The 8,316-nt window shown below is 35.9% G+C and overlaps 1 pseudogene across 1 annotated transcript; it reads right to left on the bottom strand.

The window, feature by feature from the left end:
* Positions 1–5,464: 5,464 nt before the first annotated feature.
* LOC144562966 (3-deoxy-manno-octulosonate cytidylyltransferase-like) lies at positions 5,465–7,812 on the bottom strand (annotated as a pseudogene). The gene is made up of 4 exons (XR_013514232.1): positions 7,644–7,812; positions 7,277–7,328; positions 6,656–6,766; positions 5,465–5,735 (listed from the first exon to the last, which is right to left on the bottom strand). The product of XR_013514232.1 is annotated as a 3-deoxy-manno-octulosonate cytidylyltransferase-like (transcript).
* Positions 7,813–8,316: the final 504 nt, after the last annotated feature.

Below are 8,316 nucleotides of genomic sequence, written 5' to 3'. Positions count from 1 at the left end.
TGAACTTTTGTATTCATTCTTTGAGCTACCAATAAATGTACACATAATGATGGAAAAGTATCCTCTCAGGTACCGTAAAAGATTCTCCTCACTTTACGATTTCAGATTAACTCCCAACTGCTTTGAGATTCGGACTAGCATAGGAGGCAGTATTATTGGGCTTCAAGATTCATGTCAAGTTAAAAAGAACGGTCCAGATCCACTAATTGTAAAAGATTCCCTATTACGGTACCAAGGAGGATCTGAATTCCATAATGATTGCATGATACAAGCTTGACAATTTTATAATGCACACTTTGACACCGGCCGACCAAGGGGATTCACGAGGACACTAGCTATCATAACATATATTCACTCAAAGAGACAAAAGATGAGATAAACTCAACTCAAAATTTAAAATTATTAATATTTCATAAGCCCATTACAAAAATAACTTTGGGCTCTTATATAGCCCTATTTCTCCCTCTAAAAGTTATCTAACAATTAATACCACTTCAACTACTTTTTATTCTCCCAAAATACTCCTAATTAACTTTCTAGAGACTCTAAAAAGACTCTTCTAAAAACCACAAAATAAAGCTGGATACAAACACATTTTTGACCATATTAAAATTCCACTTAAAACTCATAACTAATTAATAACAAGCTGTCTCAAAACAGATCATTTCTCTTGGCATACCTGTTTGACCATGATATATTTGGAATCTGAAGAAATGTATTACATAAACATTGTAGATCTTGTTGTCAAATTTTCACATAATTTTGAATCACCTAAATCGGAGCTCGTACAAAGAATCGATGGCCAAAATACTAAAGACATATCAGTATGTGGCAGATTTGTCACTCAGTTGCGGTTCTGAACAATAAAACAATTAATGTTGGAGCCGTTATCTTTTATTTAAGAACTAATATATATATATATTCAAGGCATGTTGAAGAGTCCCATATGATATATATGCCATTGAATGGTGAGGACTAACAGCTAAAAGAGTATCGTAGCGGTGCAATCTGGGCACTTAGATAGTCTTTTAAAAAATAAAAATAAAAAATGGACATGAGCAATTGAGTGGCGTATAAAGTATTCCTTCATAATTTAGTGGTTATTTCTTAATAGAAATTAGAACTAATTTGGAAATTGGCAAAAGAAAGAAAAAGAAAAGTAGAATACAAATGCGAGCATATTTGACTAACTGCTGCTTTGGATAAAATTGGATGCATATAACATAGATGCATTGCATTTGCAAATGGCCTAATTGCTCAGCTTAGATGCTTTGAATGCAAAGTGGTGCCTCATAATAAGAAATGAATAATTAACTCCTTCAAACAGCCTTAATTTGCTTAAACAAGTTGCAGCAAGCTCATGGTTTTATACATATAATCAGTGATGTTTGTTATAAAACTAAAAATTAGTGCCACAAAAAGCAAGCTAGCTATCCTAGCTAGGCCCCCAAATATCAATATTATGCTATTATATTTCATATTCTTGGTACTATAAATACATGCATGGTTGCATTATTGACTTCACAAGTAACTTAAGTATATCCACATTCCACCAGAACATAACTTCACTACAGGATCACAAAAAGGAATTATGGCTATCAGATATTATTTTTTGTTGTTGCTGGTTGTAGGAATGAACTTGATCGGATCGGCCAATGCACGCCTGCTCAATGTAAGCCAGATGGAACGTCCCGAAATGCAACCAGACAAGACAGTGGTCGGTACCCGACCGAGTGGCGAGCTTTGGATGCAAGATAAGTTGAAAGCGAGATCAGCAATCGATGAAAATAAGAGATCAGATGTGCCAGGAGGTCCCGACCCGCATCACCACCATTGACAAAGAAATCACCATAATAAGCTTGAAAGAATTAATTATGTGTGCACTTAGATTATTTTCAGTTATAACAATAATGATTGTATTGATTGACAATCTCAGGATGAATTTTGATGGAAACTCATTTTCTCTGTAATAGTATCAGATTTCATGGAGTTAGGCATCAAATGTTCCTTTTCATGATTATAAACATTAAGCTAAGCCAGAGTTTTGAAAAATGCAATGCTAAATTGTCTCACGACCTACCATAAATTTGACAAAGTACTCATGAATTGTTGGAATTTTCTGGAAGAACAAAAACAGAGACAAAGAATTTCTGCTGAAATTCACTACTTCATTACTTCTTTTCTGCATAACGTGATTACAAGATTTCAGAATTTAAAGCATTACAACATCTAAATTTAGACTATCTAAAATTAGTACCTACTAAACCCACTAGTCACTACAAACAGATGCCCCAAAATAGCAACTAAACTAGAAATAACTTACCACCACTAATAGCATATACTTCTAAAAACAGAATTCTATTTTTGGGATCAACTTTCAACACTCCCCCTTGATCCAAAAATGGTTACTCCAATTGTCGATCTGAATTTGTCAAACTTGCCTCGTGCCATTGCCTTTGTAAATATGCATGCGTTCTGCTCTTCAGAATTTTTCCGCTTGAGCTTCACTGTTCTTTCTGCAATCAATTCTTCTCGCTTTGCTTGATGCCATTCTTCATTTTTTGCTGCTTGTTCATTCGTTGCTGCATCTACAGCAAATAATACTTGTGTTGTTTCATACAATTCCTGCACAGATTTCATCTTTCTTACAGGTGTTTCAGGAACAATATGACGCCTGCTGTACACTCTTATTGTTGGTGTTTTTGGGTCAGGGTTTTGGCTTCTGTCAGGACTGTCTGGAGGTAAATCAGCATCAGAATTGCTGCTGTTCTGAGCTGAACTGATTGAGTTGCTTGGCTGTTGAAGTACTTCATTTTCCACATAATCTAGCTCTGTAGCAATAACCTCTACTCCTTGTTTTTCTTCATTCCATTTCCAATTTGAATTTTCATTAAACAACACATTTCTGCTCACCATGACTTTACCACTTTCTGGACTATATAGCCGATATCCCTTTGACTGTGTACAATACCCGATGAAAATACATTTTTCAGATTTTTCATCAAGTTTGGTTCTCTTTTGTGGATTGACAAATGCATAGGCTATACATCCAAATACTCTTAGATGACTTACCCCTGGTTTCCTCTCAAACCATGCCTCAAATGGAGTTTTATTCATCACGGCTTTTGTTGGTGAAATGTTCAGCACATACACCGCAGTTGCAACTGCCTCAGCCCAGAATTTGTTTGGTAATCCTTTTGCTTTCAACATGCTTCTTGCTAATTCTACCACAGTTCTATTTTTTCTCTCAGCAACCCCATTTTGCTCAGGTGTATAGGATGTGGTTAGCTCACGGTGTATCCCTTCATTTTCACAGAAATTAATGAATTCTTTTGAGAGGAACTCACCACCTCGGTCCGTTCTTAACACCTTCAACTTCTTTTCAGATTGCTTCTCTACAAAAGCTTTAAACACCTTGAAACTTTTGAATGCCTCTCCTTTGCTTTGTAGGAAATACACCCAACTCATCCTACTATAATCATCTGTTAAAAATAGAAAATATTTGCTACCTCCAAGAGATTCAGTTTGCATTGGACCACACAAATCCGCATGAACCAACTCAAGCACTTGAGTTGCTCTCTTAGCTTGGCCTTTTGGGAATGGAAACTTGGCTTGTTTTTCGAATATACACCCTTCACAAACACCTATTTGGTTGATTTCCGGTAGGCCATAAACCATTTGTTTTTGGTTCAACAATTTTAGACCATTGAAAAATGACCATATCTAAGATGCCATAACTCGGATTGGTTCAAATCTTTTGCAACCATTGCTCGTTCCTTTACATTTGACACCTCCAAGGGAAACAATTTATTGGTTGCCATGTTCACCTCTACCAATACCTGGTTTTCAGATTTTATTACACAAGTTTTTCCTTCAAACACAATTGAATAACCACAATCCATCAATTGCCCGACACTCAGCAGATTTTGAGTCAAGTCCGGAATGTAATACACATTATGCAAGAATTTCATACCATTTTCTTTGGTGTGCACTGCAACTGTGCCCTTGCCTTCTACTTGAATTAGCTTGTCATCACCGAGTTTAATTTTCAACTTGTATGTTTCATCCAAGTCTTCAAACAACTGTTTGAATCCGGACATGTGATTTGAACACCCGCTATCGAGAAACCAGCTGCTGCTTGCATCAACTTTGTCAACCGTGCTGCTGGCCATGAAAAGAGTTGGTTGCGCATCCTCCTCTTTTGTATAATTTGCTTGACTCTCTTCTCTTTGTTTCTTGTAGCATTCTGCTTGGTAGTGCCCATACTTGTTGCAATAATAGCATTGAACGTCCCTCTTGGAATCGTCGTATGTATTTGCTTGATTGCTTCTACCTCGGCCTCTGCCTCCTCTGCTGGAATTAGCCCGTCCTCTGCTGGGATTGTGGCTGCCTCTGCTCGAATTATTTCTTCCTCTACTTGAGTTGCCTCTGGTGAGGAATGCCTTAGAATCATCCTTCTCTTCAGATCTGAGAAGTCGTACATCATGGGCTTGCAACGAACCCACCAACTCGTCGAAAGAGTATGTGGACAGGTCCTTGGACTCTTCGATTGCTGCCACGACATGGTCGAATTTTGCTGTAAGGCTGCGGAGTACCTTCATAACCACGATCTTTTCTGTGAGATCTTCGCCACAACTCTTGATTTTGTTGACGATGGATGTGACTCTTGTTAGAAATGCTTGAACAGATTCGCCTTGATTCATGTTCAACGTCTCAAACTCTCTTCTCAAGCCTTGTAGCCTTATCTCGCGAACTTTCGAATTTCCCTGGAATGCGGTTTTCAGGGTTGTCCATGCCTCCTTTGCCGATGCTGCTGCTGCTATTTTTGTGAACACCGTGTCAACAACGGCTTGTTGAATAAAGAACAACGCCTTCGCATCTCGCTTCGCTGTTTCTGTTGGTGTGGGATCTGCAGTCAGTGCTCCCGTCTCCACCAATTCCCATAGACCTTGCGACTTGAGCAAAGTTCGTATCTTGATGCTCCAGAACTCGTAGTTGTCTCCCTTGAACAGTGGAATCGATGGATTTGAAACGCTCATGTTCTCTGCCATGGTCGGATCTGCCCTGATCTCTAACCTTTGGCTCTGATACCAATTTGTTGGAATTTTCTGGAAGAACAAAAACAGAGACAAAGAATTTCTGCTGAAATTCACAACTTCATTACTTCTTTTCTGCATAACGTGATTACAAGATTTCAGAATTTAAAGCATTACAACATCTAAATTTAGACTATCTAAAATTAGTACCTACTAAACCCACTAGTCACTACAAACAGATGCCCCAAAATAGCAACTAAACTAGAAATAACATACCACCACTAATAGCATATACTTCTAAAAACAGAATTCTATTTTCGGGATCAACTTTCAACATGAATTGCATGCGCTCACAATTAAACCAGTCCACGTCACTACTGTAATATTTATACATAAATTTGAGTACTATTACATGTCAAATATTGAAATTTGAAAATATAAACAATGAATGCACCAACATTATTTTTTTAACATATGAAAGTACAAAACAAGAAGGAAAAAGAAAACATTTGAACAAGCCTTCTAGTCAAACCAAAGAACTCTACCTAGATATAGCTACACTCTGGACATTTTCACACTAGGAAATCTCGAAAGAAAAAAGGAAGTCTACTCAATGTTTTTTTCTCGCATAATAGCTTCCATTTTCTCAACATCTTCAGGAGTGTCAACACCATGAGCATCATGGTCAACCTTAATTACCTGGCATTTTGAACGTAATCTCATATTATGTAATACTAGCAAGCCGATGAAATAGAAATGGATTCTTGCAAGTATCAGCATTTCAAAGAAAGCCACAAATTTGTGATGTTTGAATATAGCATTCAATGCTAACATGACCACTACTAATAAACGGGAACAAAAATTAAAAAAAATCAAGAGTTTGCATTAAATCGTCAGTATGATCCTTCAGTAAACCATAATTTTTTAATATAAAAAATGATCTTGTACACGATATGTCAGATACAAATCCTAAGTACTAAATCAACATGATGTAAACATTTTGTGCTAAAGGTGATCATCCCTTGGAGCCTTGCAACTTACTGAAAGTACACATTTGCAGCAGTTGGATTAATCCGGTTGAAGGTTTCATAGATTTAGCGTAATCTCAACACAAAACCATGCTGCGAGAACATGCATGTGCAGCATGGCAGAGGATACAAAACCATTTGCCACTAGCAATTACTTACCCAATGGGCTGATTAACTAAGTCAGATCAGGCCCGTGAAGGATTGGACCAGACGTAATGAGTTTAGTCTCTTTTTTTCTCAACAGACAAGGCTATACTTCCAAACATCCAAGAAAATATATATACGAAGAAAGAAAAGAATACTATCTCTAGTTTGCATATCAAAGAAGTCAAATATATCTGACCTGATCTCAACCAGATCTTTGCATTCTTCTCAAGAAAACTGTGGTTATATCTCATTTTCTTTCAATTGTAATAATGAAAACACTTTTTCTTTCTTTGCTTCAAAAATACTAAACCATGGGATTCTTGCTAATAATCCCATAACCTTTAGAGACAAGTTTGACATTTTGAAGGAGTCCAAGGACCATACCCTCAAATTTGTAGATTCTATACAAAAATTAATAAATTGAATAATTGAAATTGAAATGACCTTCATCTTGTAACCATTCTCTAGAACTTTGAGTTGTTCAAGATCTTCCTCCAGTTGCAAAGGAGTTGGCTCCAGCTTAGGGTATATCTTTAGGAATTCTGTATCGTAGCTCTACATAATGACAAAAAAAAAAAAAAAAAATATCATTATAACAACAACAAAAATAACAATAATAAAGTATATGCCTAAAACTTAAGAAAGTTTATATCTACCTAAGAAAGCTATTAATATTATGCATGTCCCAAAAAAAAAATAGAAAATGTGACAGATACCATTTCTGAAGTATGAAAATTTTATGTATGCACTCAATCAAGATTTATCAAACTAACATCACTCGCTGATTCTTCATATGCATAAGCAAGACAACGATGGATGGTTTGGTTATTTTTTTTCTCCCTTAAGATGCTAAAATAGAAGAGATATAGGAGTGTTGGTATTCTGAGGTTTAGTAAGAGAACAGAAAATTTTATTATTAATTATAATTTGGAGAAATAAAATTACATGGTTTGTAAAAAAGAAATCATGATTTGACTATGCCTAAATTCATAAATAAACTGAGTACTCATTGATGTTCTGAGGTACCATCAGATTCAGCAACTGGGGCTGTTCTTACTGAAGTACCTGAATGCCCAAATGAAGAAGATATGGGAATTTCTGGTTCACTTCTCCCGACCTGAAATATTTATTTAAGAAGTCAAACACCAATAAGAATCAACATGCCCAAAAAGTTTCATAGTGGGTTCTTGCTGAGTGCTCAACATTGATCAAGGCCATGCAATGCTAACATATCTAGCCATTCCTATAAATTTTTGAAGGTAATAAAAAAAAAAACAATTGGACCATCTAGCAGTATCAGTAAACCAATGCATGCCAGACAATGTGATCATAGGAATGTATTATCCAAGGTCATGAATTCATCATCCAATAAGATAGTTCCCATACTTTCTGGTAAATAAATAGAACAGTAATGAAAACAATAATTGTTTACTTGTTAAAAGGAATTAATCCTCTGGAGAAGTAAATAGCTTAGCCGTTGTTGTTGACAACACACTTGACTCGATTAGTATCGAATGCATATTCAGGTTTCAGAGCTGTGACAGCAGTGCTAAACACCGCATCAGGAGCTCGCTTCATGTCAGATATAGACAATGAAATGTAATATCAGACCCAAAGGAAGATGAATTACAAAGGACCAAAAGAAATTATATGATTTGGTTGTTTGTTTCTTATAAAAAGCAAACCTGTAAGGCTGGAACATGTTGAAAATTAATTCAAATTGATTAAAGCATGTAAATCAGTTTTTAACAGCATAAAAAACTGCATTGGTTATTTTGGGCATTGGTTATTTTTAGCATAGTTATTTTAGGACTTGTTAGAGTAGTGGTTGGTTATTTTTAGCATGTTGTTGATGTGAATTTTACTACTACACAAGTAATAAATCCTAATTTACCCTCAATTCGGTTGCAAGTGTACAACCTTGTCAAGTAGTATTTAGGGATCGTCTCCACAGGGACAATTCGGAATATTAAACCTAACCTAACTAATTTAATTTAGTAAAAGGAAATAAAGGAATTTGTTTGTTTTCTATGATGGTTTGGTTTGTTGCTGATCAAATTGAATTAACTAAATTCTAGGTCTAAATGTGGTTTTAAACAAGAATT

The sequence above is a fragment of the Carex rostrata genome, chromosome 12 (genome assembly GCF_964058835.1).
Source record: "Carex rostrata chromosome 12, lpCarRost1.2, whole genome shotgun sequence".
Lineage (NCBI taxonomy): Eukaryota > Viridiplantae > Streptophyta > Magnoliopsida > Poales > Cyperaceae > Carex > Carex rostrata.
This window is presented reverse-complemented; position numbering and strand designations above follow the sequence as displayed.